The sequence below is a fragment of the Taeniopygia guttata genome, chromosome Z, assembly GCF_048771995.1.
Source record: "Taeniopygia guttata chromosome Z, bTaeGut7.mat, whole genome shotgun sequence".
Taxonomy (NCBI): Eukaryota; Metazoa; Chordata; class Aves; order Passeriformes; family Estrildidae; genus Taeniopygia; species Taeniopygia guttata.
Genome location: NC_133063.1, coordinates 65,897,662 through 65,921,523, shown reverse-complemented (window position 1 = coordinate 65,921,523; position 23,862 = coordinate 65,897,662). Strand labels below are relative to the sequence as shown.

The 23,862-nt window shown below is 36.7% G+C and overlaps 1 long non-coding RNA gene across 1 annotated transcript; it reads right to left on the bottom strand.

Moving 5' to 3' along the window:
* Positions 1 to 468: 468 nt before the first annotated feature.
* LOC140681775 (uncharacterized) lies at positions 469 to 16,199 on the bottom strand. Its single transcript, XR_012052959.1, has 3 exons — positions 15,781 to 16,199; positions 14,992 to 15,187; positions 469 to 999 (listed from the first exon to the last, which is right to left on the bottom strand). It is a non-coding gene; the product is annotated as an uncharacterized lncRNA (long non-coding RNA).
* Between the last annotated feature and the right edge of the window lie 7,663 nt (positions 16,200 to 23,862).

Below are 23,862 nucleotides of genomic sequence, written 5' to 3'. Positions count from 1 at the left end.
TAGCCCATGAGTTTTCCAGCTTTTACCATTCCAATTCTCTTCAAGATCTCTCTGGTGGGGGAATGAGTGAGTGGCTGTGTGGGGCTTGGCTGCTGCCTGGGGTTAAACCCCTGGAAGTCTTAGAATGCAGCAAGGTGAAGGTGAGCCAGCAGTGTGCCCTGGCATCAAAGAATGCCAGTGGTATCCTGGGCTGTGTTCATAGGAGCATAGCTCATAAATCAAGGGAAGGAATTATGCCTCTGCTTGGCCCTTACTAAACTCCATCAGACTACTACATCTAGTTTGAGCACTAAACTGACCAATTTCATCATCAAGACACCAAGATAGTTGAAGGGTTATAACAGACCATCTTTTTCTGTACGCAAAATGATATCCAGGCAGATTTTGACATTTCCTTGTTGAATGCCATTTTTCTTTCTGGCACCTTTTGACTCTTGGTTGTATGCTTTACACCTATTTTATTTTATTTTATTTTATTTTATTTTATTTTATTTTATTTTATTTTATTTTATTTTATTTTATTTTATTTTATTTTATTTTATTTTATTTTATTTTATTTTATTTTATTTTATTTTATTTTATTTTATTTTATTTTATTTTATTTTTTTTATTTTATTTTATTTTATTTACGTTTTTTATTTTTACTGTTGCAACTATGGTATCTAATACATGCAGCAATACATCTACCTTGTATCTCAGATTTCAGCCAACCACAGCAAAGTAATTCTGTGTGGTGCACAGCCTGACTTGTGTCATCCACCAGTTACCAATTTTTTTGTGTCTCACAGCATTTCAGCATTTAAGCACCCCACATGCATTAAGGTATCTATCCACTGCAGGAATATAGAGAAATATAATCATCTGCAGTTCTGTAATGCATGAGATGCAGAAGTCTGGGACAGTTGCATTCTGATGAGAACTGGATGAGACGATCAAAAGGAGCTCATCTTCTTAGTTACCTATTGTATCCAGAGCTGAAGATCCATAAATCTTGAAGAACTGGGAAGAAGATTATCAGATGTAAGAACATGTCCTTCCATTTCAGGAAAAAGGATGCTATGTTCAGCAAGAGCAGAGGAGTCATTCAAACCTTTTTCCTTGTGTAGTTTGTATCATGGAGACATTCTGACTGTATGAAGCACAGGTATGAATATTCCTGAGACTTAGTGGAGTTAAAATCAGGTATTTGTATAACACTTGAGGCATCTAATCTTGCAATATCATCTTGTACTGACGTATAGGAGCAAGTACAAGTGAAATAATGGTCAGAAATAAGCACAGGGATTAATATTATAGTCATTAGAAGGATGTAGGAAGATATTATTTATATACAAAGACTTGCTAAATCAGCAAAATTGCCTCTAAACTTTAAGTTAGTTACATTTTTCTTTGGAAATGCTATTTGATTCTTAATAAAGATTTTAGCTAAATGTCTCTCCCATGGACTTTATTTTGAAATGGAGTATTTTAAATGTGTCTAAATGAAGTTAAATGATTCAATATTTCTCAAAATAATTGAATACATATTCATGAATAACAATACCTTTTTGAGCTGACTGAACCCATAGTTTGAGTGGGTACATGCTGTTCTTCATCAGTTAGATACAGTAAGTCCTGCACTTGGGCAATATGAATGTGAGCACTGCAGAAAAGTTACTGGAAATTGATGCTGGGAGTGATGCTGCAGTGTGTCACTGTGGTGTGACAAATGTGCTTGTGCTTAGCCGTATTCTGAAGTAAATGGCAGTGGCTTATCTCTCAATGTCCATGACTGTCTGAAAAGTCTTTATGCTAAAGGCAAGTTAATACAAACCATTTGCAAGATATTTTTTGCTTAAAACATGACTGGAAATACAAAAAATAAAAAAAAAAAATTGTGTGAAATAGTGGAATGTACAAATGGAGACACTTTCAAATTGCCTAGACAAAATGAGTTTATTAGTAAAAACTTAAGAGTATTTTTTCATTTGCACTACTTTGTCTTTTCACATTTTAAGTTTTCATTTTAATTTTACCCTCCAATATTTATCGTGTTTATACTCTGTTGTGGCAAAAACAATGTGACAACAAATAGAATTTGAGAAGGAGTACATAAATGGAAACTGTTTCATGGATCTGCAAAAATTGTGAAACAGCTTATGTACTTTATATATACTGTTACATACTTTAAATCTGTCATGTGCAAACACTACAGTAACAGCCTCTTTTAACAACTAGAAGTGTAGATCTGCAGAATAAAAAACAATAAGGGCAGGTTTCCCTGGGAATTTTGCCAGCAACAACAGAAACAACAGAAATTAATCAAAAACATAATTCCTGTGAGCACTTTGTAAGCCTTCTGACTTTATTGCAAATCCCTCCCAAAATATTTAATCGCAATAACATTTGGTCATGGTCAAGAATTTGTAATCAGATGTTCATGTGTTTCTCATTTAAATAAGTGATGGAGAGAAGTCTAGGTTGGGAGGGACCTCAGGACATGAGATTGTTTAACTTATTCATTCATGACTTGAATCAAGGAACTGAGGCCTCCTCAGCAAGTTTGCTGACAACAGAAAGCTGTGAGGAGTGGCTAATACCCCAGAGGATGCACCCCTGTGCAGCCCATCGGAAGGACTGCGGCAGGCTGGGCCACATCAATGTCTGTAAGTATTTATCTGTCTAAAGGAAGGCTGTCAAAAGGATGGAGCCAGGCTCTTCCTACTGGTGCCAAGCAATAGGATAAGAGGCAATGTGCAGATGCACAGGAAGTTCAATTTAAATATGGGGAAGAACTTCTTTCTGTGTGGGTGACTGTGCATTTAAAACAGGTGAAGTGAGAAAATCTTCAAAATTGGTGAAGAAAAACGACAACTGTGGTTTTAGCTTGACTCATTGTAGGATATTGGGTTCACTCAGAGTCTTCTAAAACACTCCAGAATTTCTAACCTCAGAACTTTGGAAGTTCATACCTAAAACATCCAGACATCAGAACTTCACTAAGCTAATACTTCAATTCTTATAATAACTAGGTTTCACAAGGTTTTTAGTCATAACAGTGAGGTTCATAATTTTAAAACACTTCACCATCTTTATTGTAACAACTCAAAGAAAATGTCCAAATATTCCTTTTTGCACTTCTTCTTATAGATTTCTTGTCACCCATATGTTTGTATATTGTGCCAATTGTAGCATGTCTTTTTAAATTATCTGTACATACAAGAGCATTTTATCTCTACACAGACTTTTTCTTGAGGGATGATGTTAAATTTCTAGTGTTTCTCCATATAAAAAATATTTAAGTACCTGATCTCGGCTTCAGATTGACACAGATTTTAAAAACACACGACAGTGTAAATGAAATCTATAAATCAAAGTGTTGAAAATGTAGAAAATTGGTTTCTCTGAGGTACTGTGCCAGAGATAGGCAGAAGGATGGTAGTGTGAAACTAAAGAAAAAACAGGCACTGTGATATAGAAATTGCCTAAGCCTATGAAAAGATTCCATTCACTGGGAATTTTTTTCTCTACTTTTGAAGTAGCTCATTACTAATGTATTGCACAGTTGTCTAAATAAATTAATTAATCTGAACTATGGCAATCCCCAGGAAAGCTCAAAAGTCCATCTGCAAAAGAGATCACCCATGTTCAGGAAGATTCTTGGAGCATAAGGAGTTAATATCCTAAGCCACTAAGACATTATGGATAATTTTGAGGAAGATGCTGTCTCTCTAGCCTTACTACTGAGATTGAAGCAGTGATGATGTTCTTTCCCACCAAAATAAATAGTTCTATCAAATTGAGATAAACAACACTGATAAATTCAGAAGAAACCTGACTTGGTTAATTATTGGCCACTGACAAACCCTCCTTTTTCCAAGCAAACCTATGGGAAGGATTCTGAGAGTCTAAGTACAGAAGATATCCTAGACTTGGCAAAGTCTGGATCTAGATTAAATCTTTAGGGCAATGTTCTCTCACTGTTGGATGTTCTCCGGCCATTGATAAATAGTACACAAACCTTTTTGAATCAGTCATTCCTGAACAAGTAATAATTTGTCTGAGAGAGATGGAGAAATTCCCAGTGTTATTTGCAGATAAGAGATGTATTAGTTATTCTGAGATACTGTACCTCCCTTACCTCTGGAGTTTCATAAAGATAGCTTTCTGTATGACCCTTTTAAACAACCATAAACACAGAGTGTGCTGATTTGGCAGTGAATAGAGTGTGAATTTGTGTGCTTCTTTCTGTCTTCTGTAACACAGAATAATTTTAGAACATCACCAATATAGCTCAATACTTTGCCAAGAAATACAGGAGAAAGCAGATCAACTGGGTACAGCAGAAGCTACAAAAGGTAGACTATGCTGATTGTCAGAAGGAAGATCTCAGAGTTTGTTTTGGTCAAAATGTTTTCCCTTTTGATGTAAGAAACTTAATTTTAACGCCTTGGTTTCTTGCTTACTAGTAGATATTCTTCTGCTGAAGAATGCATGCATCTTGTCGCATGACCTGTCAACGGTGAGCAGACTGCAACTTATCTTGAAAAAAAAGACTGTTCTTCAATGGTACATTGAAGTTTGCCGTTTCCCAATTAAATTTTAGAAATACAGTGTGAAGCTATCAGAATACATCACTCACAGGGTAATATTTAGTTTTGTCAGCTACAGCATGTCATGTCTGACCTGTGTTCTCTGTGCTGGTTGTCCTCAACCTAGTGAGAAATCACTTGAATGTTAAGTGAAATCTTATCCTTAAAACACTCTTTTATCTATCCTTTTGTGATACCCAGATTACTGGGGATGCGAAGTGACAGAAATTGTTCTCCTTAGAAATAATGTAATGGGCATTAGCAGAGATAATGTCCCTGCATGCAGAATTTGGAATTTCCTCACTGAGAGTGTAAGAATGACCACGAAATTTTGCTGGCTATCCCTCAGAGAAGATGCTGTTATGAAACTGTGGTACAGCCAGAAGAAACTGTGAGTGTTTAGCATCAGAAGATTTCTTATACCCTGATGTTACCTGATCTTCGTGATACATCAGGACAAGCAAAGAAATCTTGTCTATCCCATAAAATATAAATTACTTTGAAGTTTTCCAGCCAGTAGAAATTTAAAAATCTTCCAGATTACTGCTTCAAATGGATAATGTTGAAATGGTAAATGAATAAGGTCTTTGCACTCTAAAAAATTATTAGAGAAATGTTATTTGTTTATTGGGACATACACAGGTGAAGTGCAGTAAGCACCACTTTAAAAGCCTAGACCCTTTAAAAAACAAGCCAATTTTTACTGAGATTGTTGATGTTCTTTTCTTTCTCAGGGGAAGGAATTCTGTGGGGCTTGATTTCTGTGGTGCCCATAGATAGCTGAAATTGTCCTTGTGTCTGAACAATTTTAATGTGTATTATCTGAGACAGGTGTAGGATGATGACAGAATGTGCTGTAGGAAATTTGAAAGCAAGGTACAGATCTCTGATAAGCAATAGCTGTTCAGTGAAAAACACAGCAATTTTAATCCCTGACATCTATTTCTTTCACAGTGTTTATGAAACTATGTCAATAATTTCTGCTTTTGTATTTTCAGACCAAGGTCAGACAATTATAAAGGATTTTAATAAACAAACATAAAAAGCACAAAACCAACATGAGAGTGGAAAAGAAAAAGGAAAAAGTCCTCACAAATTATTTCTTCACTTGACTCTTGATTTTGCTAAGTATATACGTGCATTTAGATATATATAAGCTCCATGAAATTTGAATTAGTCCACTGGAGAGAGCAAGTAACACAGGCACAGACCACCTCCTCATGTTTCATTGGGCTAACTTATTAAATTTTCTGAGATCTACTAAATTTAATGTCAAACTTTTGTAATCACAATAGGGATAAAATTAAGTTGCTGAAGTGGTACACTTCAGATTTTACTTAAGATTTGCTGCAGTCACTTATTTCTCAACATGTTGCTGATTACAGTCCTCTAAACCTGAGAGGGCTTTTGGTCTTGGATGGCCTGTGAACTCTCTTTCCACAGGGATTTGCTACAGTCAAAGCAAAAAATACCCTTATCAAAATGTGATAAGCAGGATGATTTTTGAAGTTATTAATTTTTTTCTAGTCACCAATATATGGAAAGAATGAGGATTTTTTTTTTTTAAATTCGAATGTTGATTATACATATGCATGACTAAGACCAAATCCATGCAAAATCTAAGCTTTCTGCATGTGATTATGAGACAGTTGTGAAAGGGTTAATGTTTATATAGCAGATTTTTCCAATTTCAAAAGGTGAAAAGAATTAAAAATTTGAATTTAGTTACATCTATAAATGTGTTCTCTTAAAAAATGATAACATTTTTTACGATAACTGTGATGTTAAAGGGAAAAAAAAGCCTTTTATTTCAAGGAATTATTGAACCATTCTTATTATTCATAGTTAGACATGGGGATTATGCAGCATATACCATAAATTCTTGGTAGGAAGAGAATTTGGAATACCTTTTAGATTTTTACCACACTTGAATACCTTGTGAAATAGCTTTGAGAAGATTAAATGTTTTTACAAACTCTATCTATTTACATATACAATAGCTTTTTTCATATCCAGGCATCTGTACAAAGAGCAACCCAGAAAGGACATATTTGAGTTAATTTCAACTTTGCTTTTTGCATGGCTTTTCAGAAAACACACTGAAAAAAAATCAATTTAGAAATTTCATTACATTTTCCACAAAATTCAGTAGTATGAGAAGTCTTACAGAAGATAAGAATATTATGTTGCACTGAAGACAGCATTTGAGTGTCTCCTAGCAGACAGCTTTTGAGTTCCTCACAGAATGCAAACTCCACGACCTTGCTGGGTGATCTGTGCCAGTGCTCAGCCTACTCTCACCATCTATACTTTAAAATAATTTAACTTCAAAAAGCCTATTAAAATTCCTGAGCATCCACTTGTGAGCACTGCCCAAATTGGTGGGCTAAAAGCACGTCTGATCTAACAGTTATGTAATATGTTTTCTTATGGTTTACTGAAGAGGCTTTCTTTGCAGCATAAGGAGAAGGCAAGTTGTTCACCAAGACAAGAAAACTCCTCTACAGAGTCTTTGATTAAAACACTCCAGAACAGTAGAATTCATCCTCCATTTCTCATCCATCAAGCTGTTCCCTAACCTTGAACATCTCTGTGATTTACAATGTTAGTCTTCTCTCTCTTGCATCTGATTTGCAGACCAAATACTTTGCTGTTTATCTTGAGCTTTTGTTCTTTTCAAGCTATAAGCTTATCAGGAATAATTTTTTAGAGCAGCTTTTTGGACCAATACCAAACAGTGTTTGAGTCTGCAATACTCAGATACTGGGGAAAACAAAAGGTCTAGATTAATAAACTGCAACTTCCGTGTATAAATAGTACGTACAGCTATACATATATGGAATATTTAGTTATGGTATATGTGATAACTATGAATTACAATTTCATCAGGCAACACTAATAAAAAGACTAAAATTTTTTAGCCTCCCAGAATATTTTTTTCACTGATTGTTGTGCTGCAACAAAAGTCTCAGATGCAGGAATATAACTTTAGTATAATTCTATAGGACACTGGAGTCCTAACCACAAATGATAGTTTTATTCTATGAATGTAGCAAGTTTGGCAGATCTCTAGAGTGACCTACATTTTTGTGTTCAGTAACCAACTTTTTGTCCTCAGATGTTTGGCCCCAAGCCTCCCGCTTTTGACAGTAAAAGACTGTCAGAGATCAACAACTTTTCAGCTTTTGTGTCTGTAAAAACCCACCAAAATTCTCTTTTCCATTACTCTAATCACTATTTAAGGTTTAATGGCAACCAGACGTGGCATTCTGTGGTGGACAGCTGCCCCATTTAAACAGTGCTTTTGTAGTACATTGGGTTCATGTATTATGGTTTGATGGTGCCTAGCACTTGGAAACATGAAATCCAATTGAAGAGTAACTATATTGAGTTGGCAGCTTCTTAACTCATTTAATCTGCTTCTTCTGCATATTCCAGTTTAGGGCTTTATATTTATATAAGGATGTGGTGATTTAAAATTTTTTGTTCTTGTGGGTTTTTTAAACTCATTATAAATAATAGTAATTGAATTATAGATAGGCTTAGTTTTATCCAGATTGTGAATGAAGTGCAAAAGAAGCAAAGCTGTATGGTATTGCTTTGAATACTTCTGCTGGTGATAGGGCTGGTAGGAAGACTACAATATCTTTCAGACTTTCAGTTTATCTGTGACTGACTTTAATTATGTATTACCATAGGTCTTGTTAGATTCAAAGACTCTTTCCTAATAGTTACTATAGAGGCACAAGAATGATCTATTTCATTCTTGAATTTTGCACTAATTTTGGAGGTCTGACATATTTTGAGTAGACTAGGATATTATTGCTGCTTAAACATAGGGGCCATCAATGTTGTTTGCACTCTAATTAGAAGTCCCATGTAAGTAACATCTTGTGACTTCTTTGAAATGTTTCACAGTACATAAGACTTCACTTTGTGGAAGTTTAAAAAAATCAGGCTAATGTTTCTAAATGATACATCACTGGCATAGTAATCATGCAGGTGTTTATATATTGCAATACAATTTTTTTATTTTACTTTAGAATTAGTTGTTCTTTCGGTATTTGAAGTCTAATATGATGTTAGAGGTAAGTCAATGTTGAAAATTTCATCCAATATTTTTAAAGTTGAATTAAGTGCTATTTAAACTTAGTAGCACTTAATTCAACTTTAAAAATATTGGAAAAAATTTTGTATTTGCTCTTTTTGGATGTGCTTCTGCAAGTGTTAAAGCAAGTAAACTTGCTGACTGAAATGTTAATGAAAGCAGCAAATATTAAGTAAATATTAGAAACTACTGGCAAGAAGTAAACCCTGATTGTAAAACTCAAATAACCTTCATAGAAACATGATCCTCAGATTCCCCACTCAAAGAAAATGGGAAGTATTTGTGATGGTTCCTCCATGCCCTTTGACTTGCATTTTAAATATCATCCATAGGAAACTATTTGTAAAAAAAATCTCAAACAATACAAGGCAAACATAATATCAACAAATTGTAAATAAATAAACCAGCATTGTCATAGTTACTTAAAAGATGCAATTATGTACCTCTTGCTTTGTTCATTCTCAGTCGTCCTTTAAATTAATTTTGCCTTATGTTCTTTATTTCTCCTTTGTGGCATAATTTGTGGTCTAATTGCATGATAGTGAAGCTCTCCAGGAGCTAGTGTGGAGGACATGGAGTCTCACTCGTTGTTGGTATTAGATTCATCTGCATGTTTCTCTAATGAGATAGATCCCACTGATCTTGCTCGTGGAATTCTAAGAACATTCAACAAGACCAAGTGCAAGGTGCTGCACCTGGGTCAGAACAACCCTGGCACCAGCACAGGCTGGGGATGGGCAGATCACGGCAGCCCTGCCCAGAAGGACTTGGGGGTGCTGGGGATGAGAGGCTGGACATGACCCAGCCATGGGCACTCCCAGCCCAGAGAGCCACACGTGTCCTGGGCTGCATCCAGAGCAGGGTGGGCAGCAGGGCCAGGGAGGGGATTCTGCCCCTCTGCTCTGCTCTGCTGAGAGCCCACTGCAGTGCTGCATCAGCTCTGGGGTCCCAGCACAGGAAGGACATGGAACTGCTGGAGGGAGTCCAGAGGAGGCAACAAAGATGCTTAGAGGGATGAGAGCATTTCCTACAAAAGGAAAGGCTGAGATAATTGCGTTTGTTCAGCCTGGAGAAGAGAAGGCTTTGGTGGGACCTAATTGCAGCCATTCAGTACCTGAAGTGAGCCTACAAGAAAGATGGCGAGGAACTTTTTAGAAGAATGTGTAGTGACAGCACAAGGGAGGATGGTTTCTAACTGAGAGAAGTTTTAGACTAGGTGTTGTTAAAAAATTCCTTGCTGTGAGAGTGACGGGGCTCTAGTTACACAGAGAAGCTGCCGATGGCCCACTCTTGCGGCGTATAAGGCCAGGCTGGATAGGGCTCTGAGAAACTTGGTCTAGCAAGGAGTGTCCCTACCTACCCATGGCAGGGGTGATGGAACTGATAATCTTTGATGTGCCTCCAACCCAAGTCAGTCTACGATTCTGTGCGCCATGGTAGGTAAGATCAGATATCATTTTGAGGTTGCTTCCAGACCAGTTTTTTTGGGATGACAAACTTCTCTAGTATACAGCTCAGCAGTGTTATCTTTGAGTAAGATCTTAATTTGCCTATAGTAATTTGTTTATTCATTCAACAAAAAAATAACATTCATAAATTGGAAATATTAGAGATTTTAGTTGCAGAAGATCTGATTTATTGCAGAAAAAAGGTATGTTTTTATTATGAGTTCATCAAGAATGGCTTTGACTTTTGTCTTCTGCAGAACAGTATCCAATTTGTACAACTATAACTGAGGAGGAAATGATGTGTGATGAAAATTTGTCCTTGTAGTATTTCTTGGTGTAGCACAACTGTATCAAAGAAACTGTATCAAGTGACTCTGGAATGGGAAAGAACATGATGTTTACCTTATTCTCAGCCTGCTCTAGCATTTATAGCTATTAAGCAAATGAAAAACAACTGTGACCTTGCTTGCTTCTGTATTTAAGCTCTCAAAATACTTTCCATGATGCTTCTCATTGTGAAATTAAAAAAAGGTCATGTTTTATTTTTTTGTTCATATTAAGAAGTAATATTCTTAGGAAGTTGGTGTCTTTCCCCTGTCCAGCTCTTGCCTTGAAATGACCATGCTTAACAAAATTAATATTAGAGCCAGTTTTCTTTCTAAGCATGTAAGTCAAGGTCTTTGAAATGTTTAATTGTTTGGTATTGTCAATATTTTAACATTCAATACTTTTTGAATACTGGTCCTCATTGTGATGTTTCATAATTTGTATTCAATACATGGTGATTTTTTTTGAAATACTATTGTGATTGATAAAGATTTTATGACTGGACAAAAAGCCTGTCATTATATATAGTCATATCAACAAAAGCAGTTTACATTTAGTGAGAACTGAAGAAACATATATTATGGTCATGGCTTTCAAAGGATGCTTGTCATAGGCTGAGAAGGAATACATTGATGAATAGGGAAAGCTGAGATGGAAACATGTCAGTGTGCTGCTAAGCCAGTTTGCAAATATGGTCCATATTTCTAATTTTCATAGTATCCAGTCTCTTGATTATTTACTGACATTATTTTAAGGTGTATTATGCTGTTTATAAATTCATGTTAATCAAAACTCTTTAGAAGAAGTTTGAGTTGGGCAAGGGTAGTAAAGTAACTTCTGATTTTCATGAGTATAAAATCTCATTGCTTAGTCTACAGATATCCATTGGATGGCATCTGGCAGACCACAGTGCTACACCTAGGTCTAGACTTTTTTCCAAAAGGGTGAATGTTTCTTGTGCTTTGGGACCCAAATTCTTCACAACAGAGCATATTAGGCTAGTAGAGTTTAAAAGATATGAAGTGTAAAAGTGCCTTGATATGAAATATACCATGCAAAAGATAGATATTGGTCATGAAAAGGTCATAATGTCAAAACTGAGTATATTAATATGTATTAATTTTTTCCTCAGTGTCATCTCAGCTATCTGTCTGTTGTTTTTACTGACCTGTCTAATAAGTTGTTAATCTCTTCCATGAAAAAGTTCAAACCTTTAGCATAAGCTTAATAAAGTATAAATAGCTATAATGCTTGTAATTAGAGTCCTGTTACCCAAGACCTGACTGTCTGCTAATGAACACAGCTGTTTTGACCTAATTATCTAGTGACACAACAATATTTTGAGTACAGTTAGACAGAATAAATATACCATATACCTTGAGTACCAATGATGTCTAGACTGTGTGGGTAATCCTGTGCAGATAATATCACAACAGATACTTTAATAGAGCTTGCGCCTGGTTATAGATAAACTTCCTGGTTTATTATCCTGGTTTTTTGTTTTTTTGGTTTTTTTTTTTTTTAATAGAATAACAAGTAGTCTGATGTATAGACCTCAATACATTTAACTTAACAGTATTTTCTATTTTTATCTGTTTTTATCTATTTTTATCTGCCTGCTTATTCTTCCTTAGACCACTTATTCCACATCCATAAACTGCAGCTTTGCTATAAGGAATTTACTAAATTATTTTTATTTCAATAGATTTTTTTCTTTAACTGGGCAAACAATATTGTAATCCCATTCAGCAATTAATCTTGTAGTATGGCATTAATTTTTGTTTAAAAAGTACCTATGAAAGATATGATGTATATATTAAAACTAAATAGAATTAGAAAAAAAAAAGTATGTTCATTATGCCATCAAAAATTTAAATTGGGAACTGGGTTCATTAATATTCTGGGAAGTGTACATGATCTTAAAAATAGAGAAAAAATAAGAAAGCGCCATGATCTACATTTAGCTCTAATTTTTTCCCAAACTCTTTGACAGTTTTCCTTTTTGCAAGGAAGAGTAGTCTTCAAAGTTCCATAACAAGAAATATCAAATCTTCTAATATTAAAAAGGGTAAGACTGAAATCTCAGTGGATACGTGTACAGTGTGACATCTCTAAATGTCCTGAAGTGAGAACAGAGGCCTTTCATAGCCCATCACAGTGCTGTAGCATTGGTCATCTGTGATGAAGAAATGCAGTAGTTACATCCAAGGCTAGTGGAGCATTTTAGGGTGCTGCAAAACAAGCAGAATTAAATTTTCCCTCTTCTACAACCTACACATCGTGGTATCTGGATGTATCAGTCATTATGGTGTCCCCAACTTCCCTTAGCCTACTAAAGTAGGAGAATGATTTTCTCTCCATTTTGGAAATACAAAGCAGATGAACACTTACTTGTCAGGTGTGACAGAGAAATTTGTGGACAGGATAAACTGTTGCAGATACAGTTTACCCTGTCCTGCAACAGCCTTCAATTCTGTTATCAATTCTCTTGCAGCCTACCCACCCAACACCAGCTTCCCCTTCTTGTGCAGAAATACTGCTCAAAACAATGTCACACCACTCTGGGTGTTTCAGATTCTCAGTGGCTGGAGACTACCCTATCCACTCACCTGCAAAGGTCAGTTTAAGGACTGTTAACATTACAGTCTGAGTTAGTGGAGAGAAATGCCCCTTGGGTATCATAAAAATGGTCCTTTGGCAAGCATTAAGCAGCAGAGAGACAGCTGCCATTGAGACTGGGGGAACACAGTATCAAAAGGCACCTAGAAACATCAGAGCTTAATACTGTTTGCACATGGGAGACCTCAGTGACAGCTCTTTATGAAACAGGATGTGTTAGCAGCCCAGTTGTGTTTTTTTTCTAAATTTTTTTCAAGATACAATTGTCAAAAATTTTGTAGTACAGAAAACATGTTTGAGGCTTTTCCTTATTGAAAAAATATTTCATGGCTGTTTCCAAGTCTTACCCTTTGGCTGTCTTTTTTTGACTTCAACTTTACTCTATAAAGTGCAGAAAAGTTGGAACAAAAAATAGATTTTTAATAGGAGAAACTATTTTAAATATTCTTATTCATTTTAATTACATGTGTTTCTGTCTGTTAGGCTTTTGAATTCTGTAGCACTTTGAAAGCCATAAGTGATCATTTTTTCTGGTTTTGTTTCTCCTCTCCAGTTTCTAAATAGGGTATGTTTAGGGGAAAAAAAAAGATCACTTTCACAAAATAAACAGTTGGGTTATTTTCATCATTATTGAGCTAGCATTGTACTTGCAATTGTATCATTCCCACTACTTTACAATGCCCTACTAATTACTCTTAACATACAGCTTTTATCTTTTGTGTTTATATATTGATTGTTTTTTCACAAGTCTATAGTTTTCTGCCAGTATTGCCAGCTGCTCCTTTAAACTTTTACCATGCAAGGAGCTCATATTTTCTGTGAAATGTCAAGAAATGCAATTAACCTTGTTTTGACCTTTTCTCTGCTTTAAGTATACTCCTTTGGATTCTGTGTACAAAGAGAGGTTGTCTTCCACGTTGTGCACACAAATTGAAGTACTGAGAATAAACTTTAACACAAACTGGTTGTATGTCAGGTTAAGTATTAATATTGGTATGTGTGTGTACAATAAGCAACATAGATAAATATGTGTATCTGTGTATTTCTATGCATGTGTATTTAATATAATGAATGTAAGTGTGATATATCTCAAATACTTAAAACCTACTAATGTATTAATAATGTATGTTGCTAGAGGTAAGCATGCTTTGGAAATTTCTCCAGAAATGCTCTGTGTTGGTTACAGTGCAAACCCTTTTTTCCTCAAACACATGTCCTAAACACAAAAAGTAGATCATAAGTAAGAGCTACAAAAGATAAGGGTATTCACAGACTACACTAGGTCAGCTGAAACCCACTTTTCTGACAGGGGTGGAAATTCAGGGACCTGAATGTATTCTCTGTTCTGGGTGAGACGGCTGTTGTGACTCGGCCAGCCTTTACAGTGCAGCTGCACAGCCTTGCACCAGAGAAACTGCTGTGTGAGACAATGCTGAGAGAAGTGACAGCTTGTCCCCTTTGCTTGGGAAGTCCTTTGAAACTCTGGCCCTCACCTTAAGTCTCTACTGTGTCTTCACTGCCCGTGTCTGGCCATATGCCCCTGTGACTCCAGCCCTGACCTGCCAATCTGCTTTCATCCCAGACCTTCTAATCTCTGCGGACTTTTCTGTCACTAGGCTGTGTCTGATCTTGTTTACTGTCTTCAGATCTGATCCTGTCACTCGCTTGCTGACTCAGCTTCCTGTCTTGACCTTGGACCTGCCTCATAGCCCTGAGGAGCTCTGATTCTCAGCTGAACCTTGTTACTGTCATTGGACCTGTCCTGCTTGCCTTGGTGGGCTGCTGTGAGCCTTTGCTCCTTGTCTCTGCTCTTGTTTGCCTTAATGTTTAGGTCTCTGTTCCCCTTGCTGAGCAGCCTGCTTCTTCTACTCCCTGACATTAGACATAATAACCAGACCTAATCACAGACATAATTTACCTTAATTCAGATTTGTGGTTGCTCAACTTGGTGATCAGATTCCTAGAAGCACTTCAGATAGAGCATCCAAACGCAGGTAATCATGTTTAGGCTGCATTTTATCCCTTATTATATCTGAAGGTCTTGAAAGAATATTAAGTTTTCAGACAATATTAATTGGAGAGAAGCTGTTGACTCCCTTGACAGTTGAGAGGCCCTGCAGAAAGATCAAAACAAATTGGAGAGATGGACAATCACCAACCACACAAAGTTTAACAAGGGCAAGTAACAGATTCTGCACTGGGATGGGGCAACCCTGGGTGTACAGACGGACTGGGAAATGAGAGGCTGGAGAGCAGCACTGTGAAAAGAGAGCTGGAGGTCCTGGTTGATGGCAAGTTGAACATGGTCAGCAGTGCCCTGGCAGCCAGGAGGGCCGCCCATGTCCTGAGGGGCATCAGGGACAGCATGGCCAGCTGGGCAAGGGAGGGGATTGTCCTGCTCTGCTCTGGGGCAGCCTCACCTCGAGTGCTGGGGGTAGTTCTGGGTGTCACAATATAGGAAAGAAGTTATTGGAGAGTGTCTTGAACTCAATAATCTTAATGTGTGCCTTCCAACACAGAATATTTTATGACTCTATGTACATGAAAATATATATTTTTTCATATATATATATATCTATATATATATAAAATATATATTTTCCAGTAAATTCATGGTGGAGCATAAATCAGGCAATTAGAGGCAAAATTATTAGATTTTACTCATATTTCAAGTACAAATGATGAAGGTGAACATAATTTTACCTACCAGCGACTTCATCCCCAGAATTATCCAGTTTCAGTGATCTGAATTTTCTTAGAGTGGTTGACTCCACTGATTAAGGCTATGAGCTCTTGAATGTGTATTCATTCAGCGGGTCTGCCAGCAAACTCAATTCCAGTCAGAAGCTCCTCCATCTTAGAGCCAGAGAATTTCAAATAGAAGCATAGAGGTGCTATTTTCAGTGTCCTGGGAAAAAAAGAAAAATAATTTTTATTAATTGTGTTATTTTCTGATTGCTTCTCTGACATCATCCTATTTCCGGATGTGTTACTGGAACAAAGCAGCCATTTGGATGATTGTCTCTGTGGGCTTTCTGGAAGAAACGTTTGACTCAGAAAGTTACGAAAATGAAATTAGTAGTGAGTACATTACATGTAGGGAAGACATGTGATGATAAGTAGACAGAGCTGTAATAACTAAGGCAGCTGGGAAAATACTTTGTATGGTGTTGCTCCTAGCAACAAAATTCATAATTTGAATATGTGTTTTCAGAAAAATATCATTAGATGAAGAAAGCTGAATTTTCTCTTCCTGTCATCTCCTTTATGTACTACTATATTTTATGTATGTGATCTCAGCCAAAAATGAAATTAGCTCAATAATTTGTAAGTTGATAAGTAGGAGATATGATCAACTGCAGCTGCACATCTCTGCAAAAACAGTGATTAATCTAAATAGAATGTTTGACTTGTTTATGAAACAACACCACAAGTCAGAAATCTTTCAGGAGAATATTTTCTATGTGGTGCTTTTGGTCCAAATATTCATTATTTTACATTACCATTTTGATGTTCTTTTTAAAAGTAGAGACCTATGTAAAATTCAAATGCTCTATAACAAGTTAATCAGTTTTGATTACAAAAACTATGACCCCTAGATGTAAAATAAATTTGATTTCAGATGAGCTTTTTATACAAGTTTTCCCATCTTGGGAACTAAGCATTCCTGATATCAAAAATGATATCAGAGAAAGAAAACAAATTGAAAACCTGCAAAACACAGTTAGAAAAATTGTTCAAGGCCAATGTTGAATAAATTATATTTAATTTAATTTAATTAATTATATTGACCAGAAATAGAATAATCATAGTACACATACTGTGAACATTATTATAAAATTAATTATCTAACATTTAAAAGACTTACTGAGCATTTTTAGATTTATTCCGCAAATTATTTCACCAGGTATGATTTTATATTCTAGACATGACAAATCATCATTAAGAGAGGAAGACTGAAAAATAAATGTCCTTCAGAAATCCCAGTGTGAAGAACCTAGTCAATGTGGTGAGTTGTTACTTGAGTGAATATTTACTTAGACATCCCCCACCCTTCCTTTATATGAAAAATTGATCACTGAGAGAAACAAGATATTTCAAATCTATTTTTCAAAGATGACATGATAACTGTAGGCTTACAGCATGTGTGTATGTGTGTGTTTATATATGCACACATATATGTTCATGTAACTCTAGGGTGCCGGGCAAAATGGTTGGATTTCAGGCTTACTTCTTCAGCAACCAGAGGATTCAAAAATGTTTTGAATTTATGTTGTCGATTCAGATAGAATTTTAGATAAAGATTTTGAAGTCTCCTTATTCTTTGAATCAGAAGTAGCTTTATGGATGGACGCTGCAGGCATTCCTAACTTCATTCTATTTTTGAATGGTTTTATAGAATTATGTTTGAAATGAGACAGTCTCTTGGAACACATTATTTGCACACAACTACAAGTACTCCTAAGCAGATTTGCAGTTCAGCTCGACTCCTGCCAAAATGAAAAATCTCTGCTAGTTTGAAAGACAAAAATTTGACTCCTGGCCCTAAAGCATAAAGCAGTCCAAGGGTTGCTGTCCATTACACCACTCAGTCTGCAGTGGAGACCCATCCCAAAAGGGCAAGGATGCATTGGAGTCAAATGACACTGAATAATGAGAGGAGAGGAGAGGAGAGGAGAGGAAGAGGAGAGGAGAGGAGAGGAAGAGGAGAGGAGAGGAGAGGAGAGGAGAGGAGAGGAGAGGAGAGGAGAGGAGAGGAGAGGAGAGGAGAGGAGAGGAGAGGAGAGGAGAGGAGAGGAGAGGAGAGGAGAGGAGAGGAGAGGAGAGGAGAGGAGAGGAGAGGAGAGGAGAGGAGAGGAGAGGAGAGGAGAGGAGAGGAGAGGAGAGGAGAGGAGAGGAGAGGAGAGGAGAGGAGAGGAGAGGAGAGGAGAGGAGAGGAGAGGAGAGGAGAGGAGAGGAGAGGAGAGGAGAGGAGAGGAGAGGAGAGGAGAGGAGAGGAGAGGAGAGGAGAGGAGAGGAGAGGAGAGGAGAGGAGAGGAGAGGAGAGGAGAGGAGAGGAGAGGAGAGGAGAGGAGAGGAGAGGAGAGGAGAGGAGAGGAGAGGAGAGGAGAGGAGAGGAGAGGAGAGGAGAGGAGAGGAGAGTCTCTGAATCACCAAGTAATCATCAAATTATTTGGTTTCAGGTACAGATTATTCTTCCTAAATCAAAATACTTCCTGAAATGTGGTCCACAAAAGCGTCTATTATATAAAGATATTTTAAATGTTCAAATTCTGTCAAGATAGCTCTAAAGATATAATAGAGAAGAATCTGGTACAGGTTTTGAAGTGCCTAATACTTACAGTGCTAAAGAATTAAGGAGACTCCTGGAGTTCCTGGGCTGATTAACAGTTCCAGGAAAATCAGATTCTTTTCATTAACTTAATCCAGAATGAGCAATGCCTGTCCAAAGCCTACCTGATGTGTTTAATTGTGTTTATTTTCTTCCACTTTTTACAAAAAAACTCTGTTGCAGTCCAGAGTGAATCCTCCATTTGCACTGTTGAGCATTTTATATAGACCTATTTCATAACTCCTGTTATTATTTTGTCTTTGGAACTGAAGTTTCTTATGCCTTCCTTCTGGTCTCTAATGTGATTATACATACCTTCAAAGAATGGAGCAGTACATGTAATGGAAAAAAAAAACAAACCCAAGCCCCCAAAATCTTCTGAGGAATTTCTGTTAACTACGGGATTTTTTTTTTCCTCTTAGAAATTCATTAGGACAAATACACTTGTTGCACTTCCTTATTTGAATAAAAAAGAAGTCAGAAATGAGAGGATGAATACACAATGCTGTTCAAATATAAGCCATTAAACTTGTTATATATCAATATTCTATCTAAAACTAACATATTAACTAATGTTTCAGATGTGTGGTATGTTCCAGCTTCATACTACAAACAAGGATTTCAGGTCACTTCAGATGCTCATAGATGCCACAGGGAAGTTTAAGCCAAGTTGTGATTTACATAGCTTTTTATTATACATATGCAAGAATCAACACTCTGAGGCACCATAAGCATCATTGACATATCTGCGGGAAGAATGTGCATTCATGATTGAACCATCAGATTATATAATGATTTGTTTACAGATTTTAAATTTTAATATATATTATTCAGTATATTTTTCATTAAAAAGGTAGTCCTGGCATAATTTCATTGTAACTTCATGCATTTATCTAGTCTCAGAAAATATATCTCAGCTGGTGCAGGCACAAATGCCCAGCTATGACAACACGGGGCCATTGCAGGGTCTCTGGTACTTCAGCACTTCTGGTACTCAGCCACTCCGAAGTTCTGTCAGGAGTTTAGAAATCAAGGATGTCCTCTCTGAATCCCATAACCCCACAGGAGGGTCTCCATTACCCTCTTGCATCCTTATCCTTTTCCATTTCTAGACTCTGTGTAAATTATTCTAAATTGATACTAATCCACTTTTCCTTTGCATGTTCCCTCCATGTAGTAAGACTGAACCTTACCATCAAGCTTTGTTATGCTTTCTCAAATTTATATTAACTCTGCTTCTGTAATAGCTTTGATGATGATTCTTTAAGCGACCTAAACTACTCAGTCATGACAGCAGTGAGATTGTATTATTCCTTATGTGTATAGACAAAAAAACCTTGAATAAACAAGACACCAAAGAACAAGAAAGGAAACAGAGGCTCAAGAAAATTTTCTGTTCGAGGACAGTGCAGCAGATCAGCAGAAGACTCTAAACTGGGATTTAGGAGACACATATTTAATATTCCTTGTCTAGAAAGCCACTCATTCCTGCAAACCAGATTTTTAAATTTAGACAGGAAGCAAGCAGATTTAGGCAAAACACAACAAATGCTATGGAAATAAGGACCAACAGGATTCAGATATTAAGTGTTCCTGTTGATAAAGTACTTAGCTGATCAGGTTGCTCCTGCCTCCATTATGTGAGGATTTATTTAGTGATTCTTCACCTTTAATTTTAGAAGAGGTAGAGGATCTTTTGACCAGTGGTAGGTAGCCTTAACATCTCATGCTCTTTTGTTTGTTTTATGGGGACACAAGAAAATGCAGTCTGATAGATACTTATTACGGGTATGAATTGCCATGGTGTGGACTATTTAAAAAGTGATTTTCATTTGAAAAAGAAGTATCAGATTTTTCCCTTTCATTGCAGTCCTCTTTATATTTGTGTAATATTTTCAATTGGCTGTGGCTAAACATAACGATACACAATCTTTAGGTTCAAATTCAGACAATATCTCATGCATAACTAAAGAAAACTGAATTCTTTTTCTTTTCTTTGAGAAAATCTGTAGACATTTTTTCTGTCTCTGTCTCCTGAAGTCATAATGAATTTGTTCAGTATGTTTGGGTGGCATTTTCCTGCTGTTAGTTATTTGGAAGAAAGGGGTATCCAAAGGGGTGTCCTTCCCTCAGGTCATTGTGCATGGATGTCGTCTGAAAGGTTTATACTCTGCATACAATAGAACACTGAAGTGCTTTCGTGGCTGAGGTAAGCTGTTAACCATGGCAGCTCTGAGGATTCCTGTGGATCCCTGGGCCCTTGTTGAAGATTAACCCCAAATGTTTCTATGTGCTTTACATCTATATTCTATTCATTTCCCATTGCCCAGTTTTAAGTCAAGGAAATTACTTGTAGGATTGAAACAGTGATAAAGGAGGAATTTGTACAAAAGAAACATGCAGTTTGTGAAGAATTTAACTTTAGTTTCAAGGGAAATGCTATCAATCTTTTCTGGATTTTCTTTTAAGATGGTTCTATACACAAATGTTACTATGTTTATTTCCTTGAAAAGAAATAAAGGAGAAACAAAGCTAATATGACACAGACAAACATTTAAGGGTCAAGTTAAAGTAAATTTAAAAAATAGTGATGGCAAACTATCTACAGTATTTTAACACAGGCATTTATTTACCATGTACTTTTAAAACCAGTATGGAATAAATAATATTTCAGAATCACAAGGTCTGAATTTTTCAATTGCTTTACAAAGTAATGCTACTTAGGTTTTTTTGTTCTTCAAATAGCTAGAAAGAGCATCTTTGGTTTTGTCCTTTTGGAGAACAACTGCAATGTGGTTTGTGGTCATATTCTAGGATCATCCACTAGCAATAAAAAATGTGTATTTTGACAAATGTATTGTGTAAATATGACAGCTGTAAATGAAAAAATATAGATGTGTCAGAGTCTATAGAAAACTGACAGAGCAGCAGGTATCTTAATCTTAAATGAATGCATACAAAGATAAAATTTTATGTCTGATATGAAATAGTACTCTTGAGAACAAATTTCAGAAAGGTGTAAGCCATCAGATCCAGGAAGAGGAAAAATGGAAGTAGTCTGTATAGAATTCTCAAATTTGAGAGGTATTTTTTTCATCAAAATTGCTAGTATTCAAGCAAACAACCTCAGGATGTGTTTTTGGTGGCAGGAATAAGATCAGTGTCCTGCCACACTGCAGTGGGGAGGTTTTAGGGGAAGAAATTTCATACAAATACTCCTCATGTATAGAAAACAGATCAAGGAGATGTTATACAATTTTACATCAATGACGCTTCATGGTCCCACAACAAGCTATCTGAGCTGGCACAATCAATCCTACACATGGGCTGAAGGTTCAGCATCATCATAACTCATTCTGAGACAAGTGAGTCAGTCACTGGTCTAGGGGAAAACCCACCACTCTTTGACATACTTTCCTTTGGTTTCTAGAGTTATTCTGAAGGCAGATCCACTCACCAGCAGATTTAATCCTGAAACCATACCAGGGATAAAGCTGATGCTAAGAAAGTGACAGGATGAAGAGCAAATGGAAGAACCGATGTGTCTAGCAGAAGCACAGTGTTACACCAGTTTAACCTGACTATAGAACTGCACACTTTTTACTTATGTGGATCAAATTCTTGTTTTAATCTTTTAATCTGTCTTCCTTATTGCTACAAAATGCCTGCAAACCTATCTCACAAATGCCCCTCTCTCTAATGCAGTAGATAAGGAGGAAGGTGCCTGCTGTAGTGGTCATTTCTCAGTGGAATCTAAAGGGAAGGTTAAGAAAAAATATTGAGTTTGTCCATTATGCCTTTATCACAGTGATTTTTTTTTCCTTAGCATTTTAGTCCTATATGTTCAAAATCTAAATACGGTGGTACTTCTTTCTTTCATAGTTGTTATATGTGCTCAAGAGCTTTGAGGGAGCAGGTCTTTATCCTAATCAGTTTATTTCAGTAAAATACAGTAGCATTGGCTTAAGATGCATTTTATATACAGTAGTCATCCTATTAAACAGTCAACAGTAAATGGATGGAAATTCCATTTTTTGCACCATTCTTATTTGTATAGCCCAAATAGCCTTTTCTTTTGTTGCCATATGAAAATTTTGGATTTTTTTATTTTTGTATGTTGTGTGTGACAAGTTTTGTATATTTACTAGAGTGCTATTTTGTAACACCAGATGCAATTTTCTAATGCAAGGATTACTGAAAGGGACAGAAAATAATAGGTGTTTCTTTTCTGTTTTTCTACGTGTGTTTCACACTTGACAGCACTCCATGCATAGTTCATTCAGATTTTCCCCTGGGTAACAAATCAATAAGCCACTTTCCTTTGCTGTTTGAGTCTTTTGCTCAACAACAGAGGAAAATAAAAATATTTTAAAGAATATAAGCTCACAAGTATTGACAGGAAGGCTCAAAGGCAGATCGACCATCAAAAATTACAATGCTGTAGTGGACACACACTAGGTATGTGCAGAGTATGGGACAGGGGCAATGATGGTACCTGCCCATTACCCTATCTTTCTCCTGTAGGCATATTTTGTGGATTACAATATTTTGGGAAGATGAATCCAAATCCCGTATTTGTTAATAGAACTGGCTGAATATTTACTGGTTTTCAATATGGAGTCCTACCTGTTCAGTTTCTCTCACACCTTCATTTTGGCAATACCACTGTGTTTATTGCATTACAGACTTTGCCAATGCAATTACAAGTAAATGTATACAATCATAAAGGAGAAACTACCTTCATGTTCTTTGTTCTAAAGTTGCTATAACATCTAGTATGACAAAGTTATGAGCAGTTTTCAGTCTTTGATACCACTACTTTAAATGGAAGTTGATTAGAGTAATAACCATAATAACTTCCTACTGTCCAAAAAAATGGCTTCACAACTAATCTACTTTATCTGTTCATTCTAAAGCAATCAGTCACCTATAAACACATTTTTCTGATGTTTTCTTAAAATCTCTGTGGAATATAGGTCCACTATCACTTCAGGCAATCTGTTCCAATGCCTCACTATTCTTACAGTAAGGAATTTTTCCACTCAGGAAAGTGAATATTGCTCGTGGCTCTCCCTGCACCAGCAGTGAGCTTCACTCTCAGTCTTTGCGTGTGGAGCAGAGGCAGTTTCGCACTGTTGCTGCAAAGTGCTCACGTCTCGCACTCTGGGAAGAGAGTAAAGAGGAGGGATGCAGTGATCTCTGGATGATCATCGGGCCTGTTGCAACCTGTATCGAAACAAGCAATTTCATATGCTCTCACCTATCCTCACCTCTCATAAAACACTGTCTTCTGCAATAAAGTGAACGCGTGAGCGTCACTATTTTAATTTTTCTCTTCTAGTAGGGAAAACAGCCCCGTTTCCACGGAGGCTTCCCAGCCGTGCCGGCGACGGGGGCGGAGGGCGCTTCTGTGCCTCCCCTCGGCGGGCTCCGGCCGCTGCCTGCGGCGGGCTCGCC